This window comes from Rissa tridactyla, chromosome 2, assembly GCF_028500815.1.
Source record: "Rissa tridactyla isolate bRisTri1 chromosome 2, bRisTri1.patW.cur.20221130, whole genome shotgun sequence".
Classification (NCBI taxonomy): Eukaryota; Metazoa; Chordata; class Aves; order Charadriiformes; family Laridae; genus Rissa; species Rissa tridactyla.
In genome coordinates this window covers 19388822-19416134 of record NC_071467.1, presented here as the reverse complement: position 1 = coordinate 19416134, position 27313 = coordinate 19388822, and positions in this window count along the sequence as shown.

Here is a 27313-nt window from a genome sequence, read left to right as displayed (position 1 = left end):
GCGATTCTTTCTGATATATTGTTGGTGGTGGACACTGGAACAGGCTGCCTAGGGAAGTTATGGAAGACCCATCCCTGGAAGTGTTCCAGACTAGGTTGGATGGGGCTTTGAGCAAACTGGGATAGTGAAAGATGTCCTTGCCCACGGCAGGGGGATTGGAACTAGGTGATCTTTAAGGTCCCTTCCAACTCTAACCGTTATATGATTCTATAATATTCAGTAATTGCTACTATGGTGCAGTCTCTCTTTCTCTCTCTCTGTACCTGGAACTGTCAGGGTGCTCCTGAAGTTAGGTTTCTTGTTTGTGATAAATTGCTTCAGTGAAGATCACATGCAATCTCAAAACCAAAATGTTTCTGCTTCTACTAATGTTAATATAATGGTGGTGTTTATAGAAAACTTGCAATAATATGACTAATTCTCTGCAATATCCAGCATTTCCAAATTATTATGCCCAAATAAAACTAAGGTATTTATGATACACATCCTTGTTGCTCTTACATTTCTATTCCGCATAGCCATATCTGACCCTCAGCTGCACTTCTTTCACCTACCAAGCTTCTGTTTATAACAAACCACGTCTTGTCCTTCTGCCTCCATCTCTGTCATCATTGCCTGCCAGATGAGTATGTTTTTGTTTTTCTACCCCACAGTTATTCCTTCTTCTCTTTTTGTTATTATATTATTCTTAGCATATTACCAGGGCAGAGCTGCCATACATGGGAATCAGTAAAAGCAGAACACTGTCATTTTGATTTGAAATCATTTTACACCTGCTGCGCACTCAAGTAATACTTTGTCTGGAAAGGATATCTCTCTGGCACCTTATTCCAGACCACTAAATCTGAGTCGCGCTCTTTCCTCTTCAAGTGGTCAGACTGTGTCTCTACTACTCCTGTGGGCATGACACCACGATCTAATCTGACTTCAGATAGACTCATGCACTGCAGTTCTTGCTCCCTGACTGCCAACTGAAAAACAGATTTGACATGTACAGAGTTTTGCTTTTGGAGCTTGTAGGCAGTAAGAATGTGCAATGACAGAGAAATGATTTACGATTTATTTGTTTGAAGGAGTATAGCATTCGGTATGTTTATGACACACTGTATTAACCATACCTGGTACTTCAGTGGAGCCTGTAGGTGGATACACTGTAGCCTTGCTAAATCCTGTAATTTGAACTGTCTCTTTGGGGACAAAGTGTGGCCTAATTCAAATTAACCTCAGTCTTTCAATCTGTCAGATTCTAGAGGCCCTGAGGCAGATTACTCAGCTGATAAGTACATATTCCCTTCTGTAAATATTACTGTTCTCAGCTATGGGACAGAAGAGTTATCTCTTCACAGCTTCAGAAGAGAAGGATATGTTGAACAGAGCTCTGTAAGGGTCTGTTTTGGATCTAGTCCTGTTCAGTATTCAGTTATAGCACAAGACACAGCATAAGTATGCCAATCAAAAATTACTTCCAACAAAAAACTGGCAAGACCTACCAATGTAGGGGAAAAATAAGCCCAAGATTTTGAATAATCCTGAATAAATGCTCCCGAGATGAGAAAGATGATAGTCAATAAACATAATTACAGGGAAGCATATTTAGAATAATTGGTTACATAAGTACAGGGAAACAATATACCTTATAAACAGGTCTGCAGAAAAGTTCTGAAATGGATCACAAAATGAACATGAGTCAATGTTGTGTTGCCACTGTCGCATACGTTGCATAAGCAGAAGTAATGCCAAAAATGATGTGAATAATGCTTCAGTGATGCTTGGGAGCTGTACCATTCCAGCAAGAGGAATCTGTGTAATTCTGGGCACTCCAGTTCAAGATGGCCATGCACCAGTTAGAAAAAGGCTAATGGATATTAACAAGAATGATCAAAGGTAGCAAAAATGATGTTTTGAGGAAAGATAAAATGAATTGTGTGTATATATATACATGTGTGAGAGAAGAGGTCTTCAAATATATAAAAAGTCTCTGTAAACAGGGAATATTTTGTATATTCTTGGTAACTACAATAGGGTGTAATGGACAAGCATTGTAGAGATAGGGGAAATTTTTCTGATGGTGAGGGCAGTGAAGCAGTAGAATGAATGCAGAGAGAGGTCGTGGAGCCTCCAGATGTGACATTCTTTGAAAACAAATTAGCTTTCAGAAGTGATACAAGTACAATTCTGTCCCAAGAGCAGGACATTACTTTTTTTTTTTTTTCCCCTTAGTTTTTCTTAAATTATAATACTTCTGTACTTCTCACATGTATGAGTAGCCCAAGCGTTTTGGAATTCTTGAAAACAATGTCTTTTCAGACTTGAGTCAAAATGTTGCATCACATATGAGCAGCATTTGTAAGTGTAAGAGAATGGTTTCTGCCCACACCTAAGTCACTTTGGACTGAAATAGAGAGGAACAATTGGACATACGTATAGAAGAGCTGTCCATAGGTCTATTCCATCCGTGGTTTTAACTATAAAAGAAGTTACAGACGATCTGTTTTTATCACACTCGAGGTATAACTCTTCTCCAAACACTGACATTTTTCTCATGAAAACTTCTTATTTCAGGCCAAAGGAATTTTTTCCTAAAGATTTATTTCATGTCACATAAGGATAAAAGATCTACACTGAAGATTTTGGAAGACAGATGAATCCTTTAAAAGCTAATACCAGAGGACTGCTGGTCTGAAGGTAAGTGTGATTGTGCTGTTTGTGCCATCATTGTCATCACTGAATCATTGTTCCCAGAAAGTCATGCTTTAGCTTGCACAGTCCATAGTTTAATAATGGCTTGAGACTGAAATGGCACTGCAAGCAACATTAAAACTGCATGTTTTAGCAATGTGTCAAATAGCTCTTGTCAAAGAGGTTATTTTCTCCAACCTGCAAATATCACGACATTTTTTGTTGAGTTAAAGGGCAAATTTTATGTGCATTTTCTTGCAGAATTATGACACTTTTTGTATTTACAGATAGCGCATATTTCAGTTCGGCATTTTCCCCTTTGTTTTAAGTTCCAAGAATAACACTGAGATTAATGCTATTCTAGTTTTTATTATTTGTCTGCAGAAATATCTGAAGCTTTAGATCATGGCAAAATAACCTATGTAGTTTATTTCTTATTACAGATATCAGTTCTCTGTAAAAAATGTCTTTGAAAAAGCTTGGGATCATAGAAATTAAGTATGTGTATAGATCTTCTGGTATTCAGCTTCTGGTGTTCAGCTATGACGTTGGAGACTTTCATTAGTACATCAGAGCTTTCTCATAGTTTGGTTTTTCTGTATAAAAAGTGACTGCTTCCAGGCAATATTAATTTATTTATCAGTATGATCCACTTAAATAAATACTTCCTTGCTATAGTTACAGTACGTGTTCTGTACTTATTACTTCAAACATTTCATATTATTCCCCCATTATTTTTTAGTATATTATTGGACATTTGAGAATAAATAGTCTGTTTTCAATAATCCAGAAATCATTAACTAATCAACTGAAACAGCTGATTTTGATAGCCTTTCAAGTCCCAGGATTTGTAGCTGCATTTTCCTTACTTATTTTTCCAATGATGTACTTATATGGCAGATTGTAAAAATACATTGATGAAAGACTTAAGGGTAACGTAACTTAAGATTTAGATTTTCATATTAATTTTCTGTCCTACTCTTATCAGTTTTCAAGTGTATCCTAGAATGATAGATGTCATGCCATTAAAAATATTTTTAAGAGCACAATAGTTTTGATTTAGAGGAAGAAAATTTGCAAAACTGTTAAATGAAGCATCAATTTCTGAGGTCACAAAACATTTTCTTTCTTAGTTATTAGAAATAATGTCAAAAAGGAAGTGTGTTCTTTAGATTTGCAGAGAAGCACTGCTGCAGAGTATTTAAGTGGAAGCTTTTTAGAACTATAGTCCTTGCGATTTGTAAATTGGCCATTACAATTCAGCTGTAGATACATAAAGTAGTAGGCTAAAGTGATTTTGCTTGATAGACACTGAGAAAGTAATGTGTTCTGTTTAGCTGGAACTAAATGCATTAGCCATTAGAGACTACTGCTGTGTTGTTTTTTTTAATAGTACTTGATTATCATATATAGGCAGACAAATGGAAGAATCCACCTTCACAGTAAAGAATTTCTTCCTAATATCTAAACTAAATCTTCCAGTTTGAAGCCATTACCTCTCACCCTAACAATTGTAAAAGGTCCCTCCCCATCTTTCCTGTACGTCCCCTTGAAGTATTGGAAGGTTGCTATAAGGTCTTCCTGGAGCCTTCTCTTCTCCAGGCTGAAAAAACCCAACTCTCTCAGCCTGTCTTCATAGAAGAAGTACTTCATCTGTCTGATCATCTTTGTGGCCCCACTCTGGACACGTCCCAACAGGTCCATGTCCTTTTTATGTTGGGACCCCAGAGCTGGACACAGTACTCCAGGTGCGGTCTCATGGGAGTGGAGTAGAAGGGCAAAATCACCTCCCTCCACCTACTGACCACGCTTCTTTTGATGCAGCCCAGGATGTGGTTGGCTTTCTGGGCTGCAAGCACACATTGCTGGCTCTTGTTGAGCTTCTCATCAACAAACCCTCCCCAAGTCCTTCTCAGGGCTGCTGTCAGTCTGTTCTCCGCCCCGCCTTTATTTGTGCTTGGGACTCCCCCAATCCATGTGCTGGAACTTGTACTTGGCCTTGTTGAACTTCATGAGGTTCGCACAGGCCCACCTCTTAAGCCTGTGCAGGTCCCTGTGGATGGCATCCTTTCCCTCTAGAGTGCTAACCGCACCACACAGTGTGGTGGTGTTGGCAAACTTGCTGAGGGTGCACTTGATCTCACTGTCCATGTCGCCAACAAAGATGTTAAACAGCACCAAAGATACTAAACAGCACCAGTTTTATTTTCTTTTCTTTCTGCTCAGAGTAGTCTCAAACAATTTAATTGGAAAAGGTTGATATACTCTACCATAGGAGAGCTTTACTCTGAACAGAACTAAAAAATCAAAGATTTTATGGAAGAACTGGCATTTTCTCTGCAATTGTCCATATAAAAGACTTCTGTCTACAGAATCCTCAATCTGGCATTTTTATTATGTTTTAAATTAACCTTAAAAAAAAAGAAAATATATTTTCAAGGATGAATGTTACATAAATCTAAAAGGAACATTTTCTTTACCTTAGAATGCAGTATACAGGCAGTATATAAAAAACAAATTATGGTATAGTAGTTGATAATTTTTCCCGATAAGATTTCATAAAAAATTTCTTGCAAACTTATGGTTAATCACACAAGAGCTAAGAGGCCAGTAGATCTAGAAATTCTTAGATTGTCATTGATCATTAGCCATTGATTGCATGAATGTCATATCTTAAAAATGTTTCCAACTTATGAAGTAACATGATGACTCATAAGAGCTTTTACCACTGAGTAAGCATATCCATAAATTTCTGTTAAGTCAATGATTGTGACTGCAAGTGTCCTTATGGTCCTAAGTAAATGTGCATTTTTTCCTCCTCATTGACATTTTTTCTTTAAATAAATTATAGTAACATTGAAAGAAAAACATTTGACACCCACAGAAGGTCTATGAGGGTGATCTAGGGCTCACTGAAATCATTAGGTGTTTACAGAAGATTTTTATTTTGACCCTGTCTCTCCACTGCAGTTCTGAGTGCTTTGTTTCTCTGGTGTCCACGAACCAGTGAGCAGGAATTAAGAATCACGCTGATCTGCTACAATTAATGTTGTTTTTGATGTCACCTTCAGCCCTGAGGCTGAAGCCAGCTGCATTGCACTTAATGTAATGTTGCCGTTCTAGGGACAGCTTTTACCAAAAATTCTAGGTACAACATTGTGGACCTTTTGTTCTGCTAATACAGTCTGGTGGAACCACACACAGGGTAAAACAAATCTCTTTCAAAGGTGCATTAGGTATTAAGCTGTCAATAAGTGTCGCAGCTGTGTGTGCTGTCGCACAGTACATTTGCACAGCTGTGGCAATGAAGTGACGAGGAACTGTCTCTGATACTTTGTTGTGTCTTTCTGTGTCAAACAACATGTCTACAACACACTGCACGTTGGTCTGCAGCACTCCTGTGATGAGAAACAAGGTTCTTATGAGGCATAATACATAAACGCCTCTGTTATTCAGCTTTACTTTCAAAATAATTTACTGCTTGTTCAGCCTGCTCGTGGCAATGTAGGCATTTAGGCATCTAAAGAAAGATTTCGGCTCTTGGGGAAAATGGTATTGGCTGCAAGGCAGATGTTGCAAACATCTGAAAGATAGTTTGGGGCTCGATTTATTTCTTCCAAGATCTGAACACAGTGGCAGCCAGGGAGGGTTTCTAGTTCTTCCCTTTTAGCTGTCCATTACTCAGGGGAGTTTTTTTAGCTCCTCGTTCTCCCTTTGAAAATCAGTAGGCTTTGGCGCAGCTGTAAGGAGCACTGCAAACCATTGCATTATGTGACTTTTTTGTTTTTATGTGAATGTGAATGTTTATAGTGATTTATACAGTGAAATCACTCAAGCAATTGACTCTAACAAAATATCTTTTTTTTTTTTTTTTTTTTTTTTTTTTTAGAAAGTCATGTTAAGTCTAGATTTGTCTGTTCCCACCCTTGTTTTGGTCTTTGAACACAATAAAGAGACATTGTGAACACTGAGTTTTCCAAGTGTCTCAACATTTCAGAGACACATGCTGGATATCTTGCTATTAATAACTTTTAATAATGCTTAATACTACTTGCTCAATTTTAATTCCAACTGTTATTTAGTAATTACCACAGTGCTGCATAGAATAATGGATACTCTAGCTCAAGATAATTTAAATAGCTCTAATTTATAATTCAAGACATTAACTGAAGAAGAATGGTTAAATATAGTAATGTCTGGGTTAGAAATTAATTTGCAAAAGACAATAAACTCATTTTTTCTCCATATTAGAGTTTGGGATCCACAACTAAATTTTGCAATAGTGATCAAGGTTTATACTCTTTGGAGTAATAATGTTTTCTGCAATTATTTAATGTATGATCACTTAGATATTTGAGTTAATTTAATTTCTCTACTTTTTAAAAAACGTTTTCCCCCTGCCAATTTCCAGGATTCATGTTTTCATTCTCTCTTTTCAAAATTCCTTTTTGTCTTTCACTTTTCTCACAACTCCCTAAGGACTTAGAGCACCAGAGAAATGAGACCACAGACATTGTTATTCCTCATTTTCCTTTAACAGGATGGCATCAGGAAATGTGTAAACCATCTTATCTGTTTTACAAAAAGCGTAGACTTGTCTCAAGGAGTTCAGTTTTTGATTATTCACTTTACCTTACTGTCATATAATACTTTTTATTAGAACTCTTTGATTAGTGTGTCTGTGTTTAATCCAGAAAAACTGTTTCCTTCATACCCAGTTATTCATTTTCCTGAATAATATCTTGTGAAGAACCTTATAAATGATATATACAGGGTCACCTTTATCTCATGTCTTATTTTTGTTCCTTTATTCTAGAAAATCTTTATATCCTGCTTAGAATTTCTCAGCATTGCTAATCTTGTCTAAATTTGTGATGATTATAATGAAGGTGAACATTATTGGAACAGACATTAACCCTGTATATGGTGATTATTAAATCTGCTTTAGAGAATTTTCAATATATGCTCACAAGTATCAAAAGCACAAATAAAGTAATGCAGATCTTTGTAATGCTTTTCTTTTTTATGTAAGATGTCAAAGCCTTTATATTTTTTCAGTGGTTGTTACCATTTTATAATTACCAATGCTTGAAAAATAAGAAAAGGTGAAATAAAATTGGTGAATCATTCAGAAAAAAAGGAAGAGAAGGCAGGTTTTATTAATTACAGGTATTATTAATTATTACAGGTATTATTAATACAAAATACCTGCTGATCATTTACAAAAAGTTAGATTTGCTTTCATCTGAGGTTCTTCCTTCTGTTTTTCCTAGCACCTGTTTGGGTCACTATGGGTGGCACCTACAAAAAATGTACCGCATATCTAACATCATAGAATCATAGAATGGTTTGGATTGGAAGGGACCTTAAATATCATCTAGTTCCAACTCCCCACGTCCATGTCCTTCTTGTTATGTTAGGGACTCCAGAGCTGGATGCAGTACTCCAGGTGGAGTCCCATGAAAGCAGAGGATATGTAGTGTCTTAAGACTTTTCTTGGAAATTTTGTCATATAAATGCTTAAGAAGCGGGAGAAAATTCAAAATGTATGCCTTCATTTTTTAATAGCAGGAATCTTAATTTTGTCTGTCAATATTCATCTATAAATGCAGCCCCGCTTGTGTAATTACAGTTCCAGCTACATGTCTACCAAGCTGATAATTGTGCCAGTGACACCTATTTGCCTATATATTATGGGAGCTTCATAAATGTTTGACCAAAAATAATTGAAGAAGGACAATATTGGCTGTGCGGATAAAGGTCCTTTTGACCTTATGATTATGACATTCAGTTTTCCTCTGTTAAAGATGTGTTTAAACTGGTAACACTAATGCCTAGAATCGGGTGGAAAACTGTCCTGTTATTGCATTGAACTCTTCTGTCAGTGGTTTTTTGATGGGCTTAGCCATCAAATCACCCCAAAATAAATAAGTAGTCAGGCAAAGTTCCTTTGAACCAGGCAATTCTTGTTACTTTAGCCTGAGGATACAGAATTTGTCTTCCACCTGGAATACCACATTTAGGGAGTGGTGTCCAGAATTTCCACCATGGACATAGTCTATGTTTGTTGAAAATATCATTGAAGTCAGTTTTTAATTTGTAAAGCTCTGGACTTAACAAACTCAACTTCAGATCTTTCCTTCCTAGGTTCTGTTATTTAGTGTGTCCTGATTTATCTGCTGCATGAAAGACTTTACTATATCCCTGGTCTCCAGCTCGGAGCTCTCACTAATCACCAGCTAAGAACTGTCATAATCAAAAGGAATATGAAAGTAGGAAGAGCCAGGAATTGTGCTGTAGTATAGTAGCAATAATACTGCTAGTAACATAAGATAAAAACAGTCCAGAACTAGATGCAAAGACAACACCTCCTGTATAAAAATGCATTTGCAGTAAGTCTCACCTTGCAGTCCGGAAAACACACAGAAACTATTACAGTCCTGCTGATGTGTTTTAGAGGAATATATTTTTTCATTTCAATGTCCTTCTTCAGGAGCTAAACTAACTCATGAAGTCATGTCTCTTATCTAAAAGGCTATGTTTTAAAATAGATTATTGCTATAGAAGTTCTGTTTGAAAAGGTTAACATTAAGAACAACTATGGTGAGATACCTGGGATTAAGCTATTGAACCTTTTCCACTTCAGAATAGTTTGTCTCACTGGCCAGGTTACCTTTGACTAGATTGTGTTGCATCAAAAGATAATGGTTGTTCTCTTACATGCTAGAGAGGCAGTGCTATCAAATGAATTCCTGCTCCAGAAAGAATTCACATCATGAATGGGTGTAATTTTGAATGGCTCTGAACTATAGATGTTTTGATGGATAGTCTGGTGATGACTGAATTGAATTGCATCTCAGATATAAAGGCATAAACTTGCTTTATGTCTTGTGGAAACTTGGGCAGGTACCAGAGGTACCTCATTCAGGTTAGTATTTAGGCATATGTCTAACTGCAGCTAGGAGATATTTTGATCTGTCTTTAAATGTCTAAATTAAGGCCTTGGTTACTCTGTTCACTGTGTTTCATCTGTTAGGCTCTATATGCATGTGTCAGTCTTGAAGTCTGTGTAGATGTACATTTCATCCAAATCCAACATCACATATAAAATTTGGAACTGATCTGCTAGAGATATAAATTGTTTCACTGCCAAAATGTAGTGATTTTTTTTTAAACATCTGTTTGAAACATTACTAGCAGCTGTCCAAAGAACAGCTGCTTTAAAAGTATGACTATACTATAACAAAAGAACTTTCTGTATTTTGTTTTCTTGTATTTTGTTTTCTACTTTTTTCTGCGGGGTGTCTAAATGGGAATTAATTTTTTCAAAAATCTATTCTATAAAGAAAAACCCTAAGATCCTTTGAAAATGCAGCAGTGCTTTTACTATCCATTTACTATCCTAAGTACCTGCAAAATATGACTCCCCTTGTACTGTCAAGGGCAGATAATGCTGACTTATTCCTCCAATACTATGGTTAGTAATATTTATTCTAATGGGCATCCTGGACAGGTCTTACAGGCTTTTCATATATAAAACTATGATCTTAGCTGTTTAGCATCATTATTTTGAGATCCAGTGTGTTTATGAACACTCAGAATTCATATGCCTTCAGACATTAAACTAATATTGTATGTCTTTAAGATGAAATTTTCATCTATTACCTGTCCCTTATCATTTTTCATGGGCATTTTGGCTAAACATGGGCTTTTCTGGGCTGTCAACTCTATATTACAGGTAATTTATTGGAATGGTTTGCAATGATAACTCCGTATGAATTTTGGGGACTGTGAAATTTGATGAAATTTGCTTTTATAGGTAAATTGAAAAGATTGCAGAAGTAAAAGCTTCCTACAAGAGGAAATCTTATGGAACAATAGAATTTTTATTCTTGTTGTGGGAGGTAGTGGCCAGGGATACACTGCAGAAAGTATAATTTTTAATGATATCTTTCCCTTACCTACTTTTCGAAAAAATTCCTTGAGTTACCATTAGTTTGGAATAGATTTATATATGTTTGCACAAACAAAATACAGTTATCTATGATACCATATTGATTTAATTTCTGTTCAGTGCTTTTCCATTTTACTCTCTTTGCTACGAAATTTCAAATAGTTGGTATATTTATAAAAAGCATTATGTAAAGTAATTATATAAAAAGGATTTTCTGATTTTCACTAAATTATTACAACAGAAGTTTGCCCAGGATTGTTTGTCTGTTGAGTCATACTGGAATTACACAGTGCTGTGCCTTACTTTCTCTGTGGAGGAGAAATCAGTGACACACATTCTGTATATATGCTGAATAAGCCCACCCCTCCTCCTCCCATCCCGCTTTCTAACTCAGAACAATTTCAAATTTTGTTTATTAACTCAGTTCTTCTTTTGTTGAAATTTGGATGGCTCCACAGGAGACAACTCAAGTGTTTTTAAGCCAGCTTCCCAAAGGGTCACGGGCAGTCATTGTTAGTTTAGGAGCACTGCTGAATCTGATCTGGTCCTGAATATTTTCATAACAATATTTTAAAATTAATAATGACTACTACAACATGGAGCTCTGGGAACAGCCAGAGCCAACTGGCTCTGCAGGATGCAGCCTTGCCAGTTTAAACTGGAGATAAGAAACACCACTGAGTCTGTATGGAATAAACTGAGGACGCATAGCACAGAAACCCAGGAAAGTTTTGCAGTTAAGGAAAGTGATGTGGACACCAAAGAAAGTTTAGCGAAGTCAGCTTGATTTCACTTGGCACGTAACTTCAGATTCTAGAACGTGTGAAAGGAGGCTGTCTTGTTTCCAGGTCAAATTGAGCCTTGTATACTAGTTATTTGTCTCTCTTAATTATAAAGCCATGCTGGATCCAAATTGCCTCTGCATGGAGCCACTCTTGGTGCATCATTGCTCCTGGCACAATTAGTCCACAGTCCAGGAAAAAAAAACTTGGAGAAAGTTGAGAGCAGCAATTGAAAGCTGAATAATAATTAACTAAGGACGTTGTTCCCACCATGGAATAACCATGGAAGGAACATGGCGTGTGCTGGTCTTCTGTTAATTTCTGTAATAACACAATGATAGATTAAGATTTATGTATCTTCCTGAATGCTTCTGCACAATGTTCATGTCTTCCAAAACATTATGGGTTATAAAACTCAAATATCTGTGACTGAATTGACATCCTAAAGCATAATTATGTAGGAAAAATTATGAGAAGTGGGTGGAGAGGAGGAGAAAGGGAAAATAATAATTACATGGCAATAAAGTACATACTTTATATTGTTACCTTTGTTGTCTCTTGGATAAAAATGGAACAATTATTTCTGTGTATTTCACCAATGTGTGATTAGATTATTCAAAAACAAAGTGGATGAAGAACTCAAAATGTACTAGGCTAAGGGGAGATTTAATTCAAAATTTGCCAAATAGAACTAGTTCTGTAAACTATATAACTCTTCAATATAATTCAAGAAACTTTCTTGTGCCTGGTGATTTTACATCTGAAGAAATGATCTCACTCTCTTAATTTCTAAATAGCTTCTGAGAAGTTATGCCCATTTATGCCAGTAAAATACAGTAAGATAAACTCTGTAGGGAGAATTACAGCTATTTTGAGCTGTGCAAAAGCTTGTCTTTTATCTGGAATTGATGTTTGTTTCTGTGTAAATTTATTGTATTTTTATCTGTCACCAAATGTGTACTGTCCCGCAAAGATCCAGTGTGTATCTCCTAGAGCAGGACTCTCTGGCTGGATACTGTGTCTCCTGCTGCCATGCCTCTAAACCAAAAAAAAGTGCACATCTTGAAAAGTTCTCATCAGTTTACCTCAGGCTAATGCTAAAGGATACAATGCAAAGAGAGAGTCAGAGCTAAAGAAAAATAAGACCACAGCTAAAGATTTTCTAAGATCTTTGGAAGTGAGAATACTCTTCTGATGACTGGTAGATTTATTCCTCAAAAGCAGGTTAGACATCAATGAGATTGCAGTAATTTATTGATTTCACATTCCTTAGTGAAGTACTGTACTGTGATACATTGGTATTTATTCATTGTTGACCTAAACCAAAGAATTTTTTAATCCGTTACTCAAAGTTTTATCATGAAGGAAGTTGGCAAAAGAATTTATCTGTATACATACTTTTACACACACACTTATATATCAACATGATCCGGACAGAAAGTGCTTACTGTTTCTATGTATGTTTTCAAAGTCAAATGTAGCCCAATGAATAGGATTTCTGCCACATTATAATTAAATGGCAACGGTTGGCTAGTTGGGGAGTGCTCAGCATTTGGGAGAGCTTGCCTGGGCCTGAGCTGGTGGCAGCTTGCTCTAACAATGATCTGGTGGCCGCAGGACTGTTGCTTGACCAAACCTCTGTGACAGCAGCAGAGGGATGAAGGTGGACAAACCAGACAGTAACTGTGGGACAGGCAGCTGGCGATGGTGTCTGCTAGGGCTTGAGCATGCTGTGGTGCAGCATCCAGGTGGGGCTGGAAGCCAGTGATAGGCAAGCAGGTAAGAGAACATTTGTAAAATAGCCCTGAGTACAATGAGAAAGGAATGCCCCAGCTCCCACCTTGAAGATCATACCCCACCAAGCACAGAGTCTGGGATGCTAGCTTACTTTGGCACCCCATGTATCTCTTCGCTTGAAGAAGTCTGGTGCCATTGAGTAGAGGGACACTGGAAACACAACAAACACAACACGAGAAAAAAAGAGACATATTATTGCTAATGAGGCTTTTCTATATTTGGACTACTGATATCATTTTAACAGGGCTAAAGATACCTGTTTGCTGGATTTTGATCAGATTAAGATTTTAATTAGGCTAACAATAAATCCCTGGCTTCATGCATAAAATGTGTTCCCTGGGGAGAGCTGCTTTCAAAGGACACCTCCGATTGGAACCAATGTAGATGCACCTTCTTGAGAGGAGCAGGTGAAGTGACATTTAGATGGATAATGTGGAATGTCCTGCAGATAAATTAGTTTTATGTGTGAGAATACTAGATGATGCATTTTTATATCCTATGTCTCTGGTTATTTATACTTTAATCCTTTTAAAACTGGTCAGGACACAAATAAACACTTCATACTACACACCATGTGCACCAGTAAATAGTAATTGGGTAACATGGTGCATATTGTTGACAAGATGCAATAAATAAAAATTAGGGGCTCATAGATATTCAAAACAATCACAGAATCACGGAATTTTCAGAGTTGGAAGGAACCTCTAGAGATCATCTAGTCCAACTCCCCTGCTAGAGCAGGATTGCCTAGAGCACATTACTCAGGACTGCATCCAGGCGAGTCTTGCAAATCTCCAGAGAAGGGGACTCCACAACCTCCCTGGGCACCCTGTTCCAGTGCTCTGTCACCCTCACCGTAAAGAAGTTTTTCCGTGTATTTGAATGGAACTTCCTATGTTCTAACTTGTGCCCGTTGCCCCTCGTTCTGTCACTGGGAACCAATGAAAAGAGTCTGGCACCATCCTCCTTCAACCCACCCTTTAGATACTTATATGCCATAATAAGGTCTCCCCTCAGCCTTCTCTTCTCCAGGCTAAAGAGTCCCAACTCTCTCAGCCTTTCGTTGTAAGGGAGATGCTCCAGTCTCTCAGTCATCTTAGTTGCCCTTCGCTGGACCCGCTCCAGCAGTGCCCTGTCCCTCTTGGACTGGGGAGCCCAAAACTGGATGCAGTATTCCAGTTGTGGCCTCACCAGTGCAAAGTAGAGAGGAAGAATGACCTCCTTCGACCTACTGGCCACACTCTTCCCTATGCAGCCCAGGATTCCATTGGCCTTTTTGTCAACAAGGGCACATTGCTGGCTCATGGATAATTTACTGCCTACCAGGACCCCCAGATCCTGCTCCTCAGAACTACTTCCCAGCAGGTCCACCCCTATCCTATACTGGTGCTTAGCATTCTTCCTCCCCAGGTGCAGGACCTTGCCCTTGCTTTTGTTGAACCTCATTAGGTTCTTCTTTGCCCAGCTCTCCAGCCTGTCCAGGTCACGCTGGATGGCAGCACGGCCCTCCGGAGTGTCAGCCACCCCTCCCAGTTTGGTATCATCAGTGAACTTGCTGAGGATACACTCTGTCCCATCATCCAGGTCATTAATGAATATACTGAACAAAATTGGACCGAGTATTGACCCCTGGGGGACACCACTGGTTACAGGCCTCCAACTAGACTCTATGCTGCTGGTCACAACCCTCTGAGTTCTGTCACACAGCCAGTTCTCGATCCACCTCACTGTCACCTCATCTAGCCCATACTTCCTCAGCTTCCTAATGAGGATGTTATGGGAGACAGTGTCAAAAGCCTTGCTAAGGTCAAGGTAGATGACATCTATGGCTCTCCCCTCATCCAGCCAACCCGTTATAACATCACAGAAAGCTATCAGATTGGTCAAGCATGATTTACCCTTGGTAAATCCATGTTGACCACTTCCAATGACTTTCTGTTCCTCAACGTGTTTGGAGATGACATCCAGAATGAGTCGCTCAATCTTTAATTTTTTTTTTTTTTTAAATAAACATGTTGTCACTGGTTGGTTTGCTTACTGTATGTTTCATAGACCACCATACATTCATTCAGCCCACACCGTAATCCAGTCAGACGTGAATGAGTCCCCATCCCAAAAGCAGAAGCAGGGAGCCAGGCTTTGGCTAATGTACACTGTCTCTTAGTAAGACTGAATGGCTCAAGCCCAGCGCTGTGCTAACCACGTCTGCAGAACTTCTGTTTTGGAGATAACGTGTGGTTAGCTGTGAGTACAGTGTCAATAAAAATCTGCCTGCAAAAGATACTGTAGACATATTCTTTCTTCCTCTTTGGATCTAGTACTAGATTTTCCTACATTCTGAACAAAATTTCAGGTAAACAAGGGGCACACTGGATTGCGTATAAGTATGCTTGGTTTTATGTATTTTTCTACATTATTCACTCATATTAACTATGATTGCAGAGGCTATCACAGCTGCTTTCCAAAATTATTTTTGTTATGTGTATTAATGGGTGGTCTTGATCCCTTGCTTAGCTGGGGTAGTAGTTTGTACAGATGTTATATTCTCAGAAGTTCAGGCCTAGAAATCATATTTTTAGAGATGTTCTGTATTTCTCTGCCTTACAGAAGACAGCTCAGCTGGTTGAGCAATAGAAAGGGAGGAGTCTGCATTTCGGACGTTGTCTGGGAAGAACTTCGCTGGTCCAGTAATTTAAAGGAGGAAAAAAATAAGATTTTAACAGCTTTTGCAGGCTCTAGGCAATCTTTTTGCTCACTGCTTAGCAATCATTTTTATCTTAAATATGTATCTTCACGAACCATCAGAAGTCAATACAAATTGTTCCGCCTGCCTTACAGCAAACGGCAGTTGCTGCTCTAGCATGTGGGAAAGCTACTCAAGGTAAAGGGAATGGAAGGCCTTTAAGTATTACAGATGACTCAACACTTCCAGGTCTGAGAACAAGAGAGCACTGTCATGTTTTTTACGTTTTGTTCTTCTACTTCACTTCATTAACTGGTGAATTAAAAAAGGTACTTTATCGATTGTGGTATAATAATGTTTTCACCTCAGTTGTTGAGTACATGGTAAAACTGCTTCCATTAGCTTTTACATTCTTGCTTTTCTAAATTTTGTAACTGTTAAGATTGAGTTATAACAAGTCAGCTTTGAGAAAATTTGTGTATTACTATATCAAGATTTTTCTGAGTGTACTTAAATTAATCTAGTTTATACTTCACCTTTTTAAATTAAATAATTCCAAATTAAATATTGTTCCTTTCATACTGATATTTTTATAGACTGATAAGTAATACTTAGCATAATTCTTATGCCACGGGCTTTACTCATGAATAGTTCTATTCACTCAATAAAATCATCTCCTTTTAGAGTAAATATTTGTAGACTGCTGAGATACATATATATCTATGATAATATTTTGCCTCTGTATTCTGTGAGGACATTGGAAGGCTGCAAAAACTGTTACAAAATGTGCGTTGTTTAATAATGCTTTCTCTTTCGGGCAAAGAAGAATCTATGTAACTATCCAGATAATCCTGGTCATCAGTCCAGGAAATGCAGGTATAAAAGTACTCTTTTTCGTACCCTGAGACCCCACACCTGCCAACATCTATTATACCCCACAGCAGATTCCTGTTGAAGATATCCTGGTTTACAGCTAGCAGATACTGGAGTGAGACCGAACTCGCTCCTAGACAAACCAGGATGCTAATTTTCAATGCCACTTTTCCATTTGCAAGTAAAATAAAATTATTTATTTGCACAACTATGCTGATATTCATTGGATATGGGAGTTGAAACTTCAGTCTTGGCACTGCTCTTGTTTGCTGTGCTGCCAATATATCACCAATGCCATTTACTCTTTGTACTCCAGGACAAGGAAACTGTTGTGTTACTTTGAGGATCAGACATGCTACTGCAGTTTTCTGGTTCAAACTCCATCAAAAGAGCTTATTTGTGTCATTGCACAAATGTGACCATAGGTCAGATAAAACTAGATGTTAGGCTGCGTGCGCTGGGCAATGTGGAGATGAACAGCGATAACTAAGACAGGGAATCAACACTGTTCCTAGCATCAAGGTACTTACCAGCCACTACAGATTTAAATCTGTGACGCCAGAATGTGTGACATGGAAACAGGAAGACTTGCAGCAGATTCCTCCCAAACCACAGAAAGAATATGTGTTCATAACTTGGAAAATACATGTCTCAACATCATTCTTTATTTTGAAAACTGAAGTATTCAATTACAGCAATTACAGAAATTCATGCTGAAAAAAAAGAAAAATGTACTTCTTTTCTTCTTTCCTAAAGAATTTACTCTGCAAATAGATAAGTAAAGTAACTCTTGCTATTTTTATTGTCCTTCATTGACAAATTGTGTTATTTAAATGTATTAAGGCAAGAGCTTACACATATTTTGATAATGACTATTTAGTCTACAAAACATATTCAATTTAAGGTAGTAATTCCTGCATTTAATAATAGACATCTTTAAGTGAAGCATACAGATGAAGTTAGCTAAACCTGTTCTCTTTACAGGAAATGAAGACATACAGGAACATTCAGGGATTAATCCATCCCCACTAAATTTAAATATTTATCTGGAAGTGTGATGGATTATCCTTTAGAGATACTTCATTCTTTCGACTAAGTAGAATGGGAGACTAGAAAATAAACTGAGAACCTAATTTGTACCTGGATCTCGGTAGGTGAGGTGAATCTTACACTTTATCAGTTACGAATTGCTCATCTTAAAGGTACTAACTGTGGCCTATAAAGCGTCTGAAAACATCAGTACTTATACCTTTTTCTTTTTTAATATGATGAAAACTGTGGGCATGAATCATCAAATCATTCATCATGGAAGCAGCCTAAGGGGGTCTCTAGCCCAGTCTCCTGGTGAAAGTAGGTACGACATGAAATTCAGACCAGTATGTGCAAGACTTTAGCCAATCGGGTCCTGAAAACCTCCAAGCATGGAGACTATGAAACATCTCTGTTGCACAGCCTGACCAACACATTGGCTGTTCTCATGGTAAATAAAGATTTTTCCACAAGTCAGTTGTGGAATCTGCCTTTTCTACTTTATAACCACTAACTCATACCCACAGTGCACCTCAGTAAGGAGCCCAGCTCTGCCTCCTTGGCTCCTCAGTACTTGCAAGAGCTATGTGTTTCCCTGAAGCTGTCCCTTCTCTAGGAGAGACCAGCCTGGCTTCCTCAGCCTCTCCCCACAGGGCAAGTGCTGCAACCCTGACCATTCTGGTGGCCCCTTGCTGAACTTAATCTCGTTTATCCACGACTTCCCAGTACTGAGAGGCCCAAGCCTGGATGACATGTTCCAGATATGGTCTAGTCAGTGCTGAGTCAAAAAGGGCTAGTCACTTCCCTTGATCTCCTGGCTGTGCTCCTCATTAGTACAGTGAGGATGTTGTTTGCCTTTACCATTGACAGGACACACTGCTGACTTAAACTACCATCTCCCAAGACCACCAGGACATTTTCAGCAGAGCTGCTCCCCAAACAGTGAGTACCTGGCCTGTATTGTCATTCCTTCATAGATGCAGGACTGTGTGTATGCCCTTGTTGAATTTCCTACCTGATCATCCAGGTTGTTCTGAATGGCAGACCAGCCCCTGAGCATGTTCAACTGGTGTCATTCCCCCATGTTTGGTGTAATCTTCAGATCTGATGAGATCACATTTTATCTCTTCTTCCAGATCACTCTTTAGAGATATTAAACTGGACAGGTACCAGGACAGACCCCTGGAGAAATCCCTTTGTTAACTGTCTTTCAGCTATAGTACAAAACAATAACTACTACAGCCTGACAATCCAGACAGATTTTTTGTCCTCTTGGTAGTCCATCCATACAGACATCTTTGCTTGGATACAAGAGCATTGTGGGAGACAATGTCAAATGCCTTTACCAAAGTCAAAGTAAATAATTTCAGTTGCTCTCCATTCATGGATCTAGTCATTTTATTATAGCTCTGTAATCTTACTCTTGATAGGTCTATGATCTTACTCTTCATAAACCTGTTCTGGCTCGTCCCAGTAACCTAACTTTTCTTCATGTGACTAGAATGGCCTGGACTGGAATTTTCTAGGGACTGAAGTTCGGCTAACCACTCTGTTGTATCCTTACTCATCCTTCTTGCCCTTATTTAACAACAGGTGCAAGCTTTTCTTTATTCTGCTACCAGGGACCTCTCCTGACCTTTGCAACCTCTTAAGTGTGATAGAAAGCATTGTCACAATGACATCAACTGTCTCTCAGCACTTTGATATCCATCCTATCTGGTCCCACAGGCTTATATTGTTTAAGAATACCACTCAACCAAAAAAAAAAAAAAGTAAACTTGAGTTTATGGTTCAAATATACACTTATGAAGGAATACAGCATTCAAACATGATTTCAATTCAAAACATTGTATCTTGGTTGGTTACAGAGTTCCATTGGGGCTCTCAGAGCAGTGAATCTTCTCAGATACTGTAAGAAATGCAATAACTAGACATCATGAGACCTGATAAGGATAAAATTTTCACCTTATTTCTGAGTTTCTTGGCATTAATCAGCCTACAAGATATCATTTGTATCTTTCAATAAATCCTTTTTCATTTCATATGTGTGGGTATACACTCAGCACTAGTTATCTTATCTTGAAAATAAATCAAGTATCTAGCTAAATCCGCACTGTATCAGCATTGTATCTTAATAATATCCCCAAGTGAAATGAAATAAAAGTTGTCTGAAGTGTATACTTTAAAGGGAATCTATAGATTATTGTTGTGATATATTCATAGATTGTGAGGGCAGCAGGGGGAAATGAAAACATTTCCACCTTAACTGAATATCTTCTGGTCTAATTAAAAAGTGAGAAAAAAACATTATTTTTTTACCATGTGAGGAGAGAAATGTACTATTATAATCTTTCCATCATAAGTTGTTAGATGGTGGATTTTGTTTGCTTAATATAGCTTTGGTAATTGATACGATAAAGCTTTTGTAAGTATAATCAAGATATGAATTATTGCTTTTGTACCAGTGTTGTGTTTGTTAATGCTAGCTCACTTGCAACAATGCCTGTGAGCATTAGGGAGTGATTCAAATGTTCATACTGTGAATGAAGTCGCTGTTCATATTCAGCATGACTAAGCATACAGTTGCATTATATTCAAATCAGACCAAAAGGATAGTTTAGTTACTGAATATCAACAATAAGTCAAACAAAACCTTTTCTCCTCAAATTCTGTATAGTCTCTAATTTTTAATCTGCACAGACACCCAGGAGCCAAATCAACACATGACAAATAAAGAAATATAGCAAAAGGATGTTTTCCTGTCCTCATTCTCTATTATCCTTAATTTTGTATAAAAGCTGGGAGTCTCAGAAAGAAACTAGATAGCCAAGATACAAGGAGAGGGGAGCCTTCACAGTATTACAAAACTGTGGCTTTTTGTTACAGACTATCCACAGTTACTGGTTTATCATTCTACATCCCAGAGTCCTGGAGAGCCAGGGATTCCATTGGGGCAAATCTGTGAATAGTTACAAGGAAAACCATACCTGTTGTGCTTCCCGCAGTTTGTCTGGAGGCTGGCCATCCCTGAGACGAGTCTACCTAGACCAGGAACAAGAGCCCCTTGAGAAGCTTGGAGCACAAGGTAGGATACTTTGCCTGATTCACTGTGCTCATTTGCCATCTGCCTATTATTGGCCCAGATAAAACTGTATTGTACAGAAATGCTGCTTCCAGTACCCAAACTAGTAATTAAAACTAGCTGAACTTTTTCTGTCTTGCTGTCTTGCAGTACAATCTATTCTGTGGATTTTACAAATGCAAACTTAGTTTTGTTCCCATGATGGAAAAAAGACATCCTGCATGACTACATTTTTTTTTTATATTTAATCTTTTTTTTTTTTCTTCCTCCAAATATATTATGAACCTTCTTATTGACAGAAAGTGTTCTACGTTGCATTTTGTTCTGGTATAGGTCAGAATTGCTACAGAACACTTCTGAAATCTTAAATGTTAATTTTTTAACTATATTAGCATTCTTAGGTGTTGAAATCTTTATACTTAATGTTCTGTCAAGGATTTAGTATTAATAAATCTAGTTTATTTTGTCTCATAAGCTATCTGTGCCCTTTGTGACACCCTGTGACAAAGAACACGACATAGAATATAGCCTACATAAAATATATACTGAACAACATGAACATTCAGCACAGCAGAGCTAATGTGTGCCTTTTGCTGAGGAAAAATCTGCCAGAAGACAGTGGCTTTAGGATGGAAATATTAAATATTTGAAGCTGGGTGTAAGCAAATAATCAGTTCAGAGCAGTTGTAACTGCTAGATTTATGAGACGATGGACAACTCAGTATCATTATTGTTGTCAAGTGAAGTCTGCATGATTTGTCAGCAACTGGCAGTTGAAAGGCTTCAGTTTCCAAGAGATCAGGCATATCATGGTGCTCATGTCAGAGCAGGGCATGTAGCTCTCTCAACAAACCTTCAGGCATTCAGCAAGTTGGGCAAACGGTTTCCTTTATCTTTGCTGAGCAAAGCAGATGAACTCAAGCTGGACTTTTAATTAACAGTGGAGATGGCATAAGTTTTGTCACTTACAATACAATTAAGCTGTGTTAGAATGCCTTTGAAATCTTTCACATGCCAGTGAAGGACTTTCAAATTCCAGAAAAAAGTCATCTAGTTTTGACAATACTATCATGGAGTAAAGGTTGTGGGTTTATTCAAAAATGCAGTTTTTGCTGAAGGTAAATCTACTTATTCTTTTCTTTTTTTGACAGAAATATTTAAGAACATATTAGGAAGAATGTTAGGAAACCTGCCTCAAATACCTGCAATAAACTGTTCTGTAAAAATACAGAAATCTATTTTTGGGAATCGGAGTAGAGCTTATGTCATTCTCAATACCAAACACTTCCGCAAAGATATTCCTAGATTTAATCAAGGGCATTAGTAAGAAAAAATAGCTACTTTGTGATTGAAAAATGTGAAAATCTCAGTAATTTCTAGAAGCAGTTTGCTCAAATTCACTGTCTTCTTCCACAATAATAATAACAATAATAATAATAATTCTGAAAAAGACTATTTAAAAAAATACATATTTTTTTAATGTAAAATGTTCTGTAATAATGAGATTCCTGTATTGGCTAATAGATACCTTTAAAAGCAGGAAAATAACATTCAATAAATCCCATAAAGCACCTTCAAAAATAGAGTGGACTCTAAAACAAGTTGTTACCTAGCTCAAGCTGATATCACAGGTAATTATGTAAGTAGTTGTCAATACTTGTTGCCTTTGATATTAATATGTTTTTCAGAAATGCATAAAACTACACATTAGTAAGGAATTCCTAATAAGTCAAAACTCAGATTGTCTTCAAAGTCAGAGCGTACTGCAGTTGGACGTATTCAAATCATATCAAGGATATCAGCAAAGTCCCAAGTCACCAGCAGCTGACTATCTCTCAGAATAATAAGACAAAGCCCTTTCCCGTGAATAGCCAATTTTGAACTTTTATTCCTAGGCAAAAGCTACTTTGGTTAGAGCTGATAAAAATATGTTATTACTATGACATTGTGCAGGATGAGATATTAATGAATATGCCAAGGAGACACAATGCACAGTCATGCTATTGTGTATATTTTTGTACTGAAAGAATGTTCTTGGCACTGTAGCAGTCATAAACTGGTAAACTTGAAACTCTTTGATGCATTTGGCACAGAAAAGAATTTCCTATTCATTAATGTAAATGATGAAGTTTCATTAATCAAGAAAGAGCTGACCTAGTGACACTGTTTCATGGACTAAACCAGTTTCGTTTTTCAGAGGAAGAATAAAAACTGTAAAATAAAGACAATGACTTCCTGGATTGTTACTGAATCTAATGGATAATCCATTTATTACTCCTGATGATGGACTAGCAAAAGGTGGCTTTTTCACTATGTTGACTCCTATCAGCTCTATTAAGACCGACATGAAAAAGGAATGTCCGGAAATATTCTGCACAGCAAAGTCTCAGTGATGCAGTGTATTGAACAACCCTATAAGGTGACTGCTGGCAGTGTTGATGGGAAAAAACAGACAACATGTATATTCTATCACAAATAGCTAAGACTTAGATTATTTGTCAAAGACAGTGAAAATAAATTCAATGAAAAAATAGTTTACAGTCTAGTCCTATATATTACTCAATTAATAATTCCCACTAAGTGTGTTGCTGATGCAATATAGATATTCTATTATAATGACATGTTTTACTTGATGTACTAATCATATCTGTTCCTGTAATATGATAAATATATGTATATGATAAGATACAGGATTGGGAGAAATACCTGTATATATTACAATTTTTGAAGAAAACAGTCGGATCCATTTAATAAAATAACTAATAGTTTCACGCTGGTGATAATAGTCTGTAATAACTGGTGATTTAATGTATCGCTTGTTCACTCATATACAGGAAATTTGATTTAAATGATGAAATCTGGTCAAGAAAACAAGTTTCTACAGAAAAAAAAAATAAAATCAAAACCAGTATAGCATCACACCTTTATGATGCAACAGTAAAATCAAATTGCGTTATTTCAAGGGTATCCAAAGTTGAAATGACAAGCAAGATGCATGCCTACTGCTGTGGCAAGTTAAAGTTCTTAACATCAATCTAACAATCCTGTCACATCAGTTTCATTAATTATCTTAAGTGGAGCTATGATGACTTAAAATAGCTGAGGATTTATCCCTGCGTGTTTCTACAGGGATGGCAAAGTATATGAGAGATGTAGTGTTAGGACCATATTGCTACTTTTGGTAAGTTGGAAAGAATTAAGCAATAATCAAAGAATTATGGAACGGTTAGAGTTGGAAGGGACCTTGAAGATCATTTAGTTCCAACCCCCTTGCCATGGGCAGGGACACCTTCCACTAGACCAGGGTGCTCAAAGTCCCATCTGACTTGCCTTGAACACCTCCAGGGATGGGGCATCCACAACCTCCCTGGGCAACCCGGTCCAGTGTCCCACCACCCTCACCCTTCCTAATGTCCAATCTAAATCTACTCTCTTTCAGTTCAAAACCATTACCCTTCGTCCTATCACTACAATCCCTGATGAAGAGTCCAGCCTCATCTTTCCTGTAGGGCCCATTTAGGTACTGGAAGGCTCCTATAAGGTGTCCCCAGCGCCCTCCCTTCTCCTGCCTTAAAAACCCCAAGTCTCTCAGCCTGTCCTCGTATGAGAGGTGCTCTAGCCCTCTGATCATGCACCCATGGCCCTCCTCTGGACTCATTCCAACAGGTCCATGTCCTTCCTGTGCTGAGGACTCCAAAGCTGGACACAGTACTCCACGTGGGGTCTCACTAGAGCAGAGTAGAAGAGCAAATCACCTCCCTCGACCTGCTAGACACACTTCTTTTGATGCAGCCCAGGATGTGGTTGGCTTTCTGGGCTGCGAGTGCACATTGACAACTCATGTTGAGCTTCTCATCCACCAACACCCCCAAGTCCTCCTCAGGGCAGCTGTCAGTCTGTTCTCTGCTTGGGATTGCCCCAACTCACATGCAGGCCCTTGCTCTTGGCTTTGTTGAACTTCATGAGGTTTGCACAGGCCCACCTCTTAAGCCTGTCTGGGTTCCTGTGGATGGAATCCCTTCCCTCCAGTGTGTCAACCGCACCACATAGTAGCTTGGTGGTGTTGGCAAACTTTCTGAGGGTTCACTCAATCCCACTGTCCATGTCACTGACAAAGAGATTAAACAGTGCTCGTCCCAATACCGACCCTTGGGGAACTCCACTCATCACTGATCTCCACTTGGACATCGAGCCATTGACAGTAAGTCAAGAGTGACTGAGTCATCCAGACAATTCCTTATCCAGCTAGTGGTCCATCCACCAAATCCATGTCTCTCTACCGTAGAGACAAGGATGTTGTGTGAGACAGCATCAAATGTTTTGCATAAGTCTAGCAGATGATGTCAGTTGCTCTTCCCTTATCCACCAACTCTATAACCACATTGTAGAAGGCCATCAAATTTGTCAGACACGATTTGCCTTTAGTGAAGCTATGTTGGCTTTCACCAATCAGCTCCTTCTTTTCCACGTGCCTCAGCAGAGTTTCCAGGGGGATCTGCTCCATGATCTTGCCAGGCACAGAGGGGATACTGACTGGACTCTAGTTCCCGAGTCTTCCTATTTTCCCTTTTGAAAAACTAGTGTTATTGTTTCCCCTTTTCCAGTCAGTGGGAACTTCACCGGACCACCATAACTTCTCAAGTATGATGGATAGTGGCTTAGCAACTTCATCTGTCAGTTCCCTCAGGACTTGCAGATGTTTCTCATCAGGTCCCATGGATTTGTGCACCTTCAGGTTCCTTAGATGGTCTCAATCTTGGTCTTCTTTTACCGTGGATGGTTCTTCATTCTCCCAGTCCCTTCCTTTGCCTTCTGTGACTTGAGTGGTTTGGCTAGAGCACTTGCCCATGAATAATGAGGCAAAAAAGTAATTGAGTATCTCAGCCTTCTCCATATCCTGGGTACCCAGGTCTCCTGTTTCCTTCCAGAGAGTGACCATGTTTTCCTTAGTCTTCCTTTTACTGCTGAAGTACATGTAGAAACCTTTCTTGATGCCCTTGTTGTCCCTGGCTGGATTTACTTCTATCTGGGCTTTAGCTTTCCTAACCTAATCCCTGGCTCCTTGGACAATTTCTCTGTTTTCCTCCCAGGCTACCAGTTCTTGCTTCCACTCTCTGTAGGCTTCCTTTTTCTTTTGTAGTTTCTTCAGGAGCTCCTTGTTCATCCATTCAGGCCCCCTAGTGTTTTTGTCTGACTTCCTCTTAGTTGGGATGCACTACTCCTGAGTTTGGAGGAGGTGATCCTTGAGTATTAACCAGCTTTCTTGTGCCCCTCTTCCCTCCAGGGCTTTATCCCACAGTACTCTACCAAGCAGATCCCTAAAGAGGCCGAAGTCTGCTCTCCTGAAGTCCAGGGTGAGCTTGCTGTGTGCCCTCCTCACTGTCCTAAGGATCTTGAACTCCACCATTTCATCGTCACTGCAGCCAAGGCTGCACTTGAGCTTCATATTCCTCACTAACCCCTCCTTGTTGGTGAGAACAAGGTCCAGCATGTCACCTCTCCTCATTGGCTCTTTTATTACTTGGAGAAGGAAGTTATCATTGACACATTCCAGGAACCTCTTGGATTGCTTATGCCCTGCTGTGTTGTCCCTCCAACAGATATCGGGGTGGTTGAAGTCCCCCATGAGGACCGGGGTCTGTGAACGTGATGCTGCTCCTATCTGTCTATGGAGGGCCTCATCAGCTTGATCTTTCTGGTCAGGTGGCCTGCAACAGATGCCCACTGTGACATCACCTGCCCTCCCATTAATACTGACCCATAGGCTCTCGATCGGCTCCTCATCCATCCCCAGGTGGAGCTCCATGCACTCCAGCTGGTCACTGACATAGAGGGTGACACCCTCTGCCTGTCCTTCCTTACATTCCAACACTCCAGTCATAGGAGTCTCCATGTCCGGAGACACCACGTCTCCATGATGCCAATATGATCATAGCCCTGCAGGTGTGCGCACATCCCTAACTCCTCTTGAGACAATATAGTAAATTGCTTCTCACTCCAAGTAACTGTAGTACAGATATCAGCAGAAATATTCTGTGCAATGGAGTAAGTTAAAATATACTGCATTAAGCATCTTGTCATCTCTAGTTTTATTATTATTGTTCCCAAGTGAGATTATTGTACTCCAGAAACTGTGTTTTTTCATGTTTCTCTTTTTCTTAATTTGATTTGAAGGCATTGCCTGCCAAATAAAAGGTCACTTAAAATGGGGCAATTTAATAGAGTGGTGATCCTACACCGCACCAAACATCTTCATTGGTATGGTTGTGCATTATTTCATAAATACTTATGTTATTGTGATGCTGGCCAAACAGAGAATACTCACCATTATAAACACAGATTCAAATGCGAAAAATAAGGCATTGCAGTATAGGAAAAGTCTAGAAGAAAAACATTGTAAAGTACTCTGTAGACTTGGTCTTGCTCCTATCTGT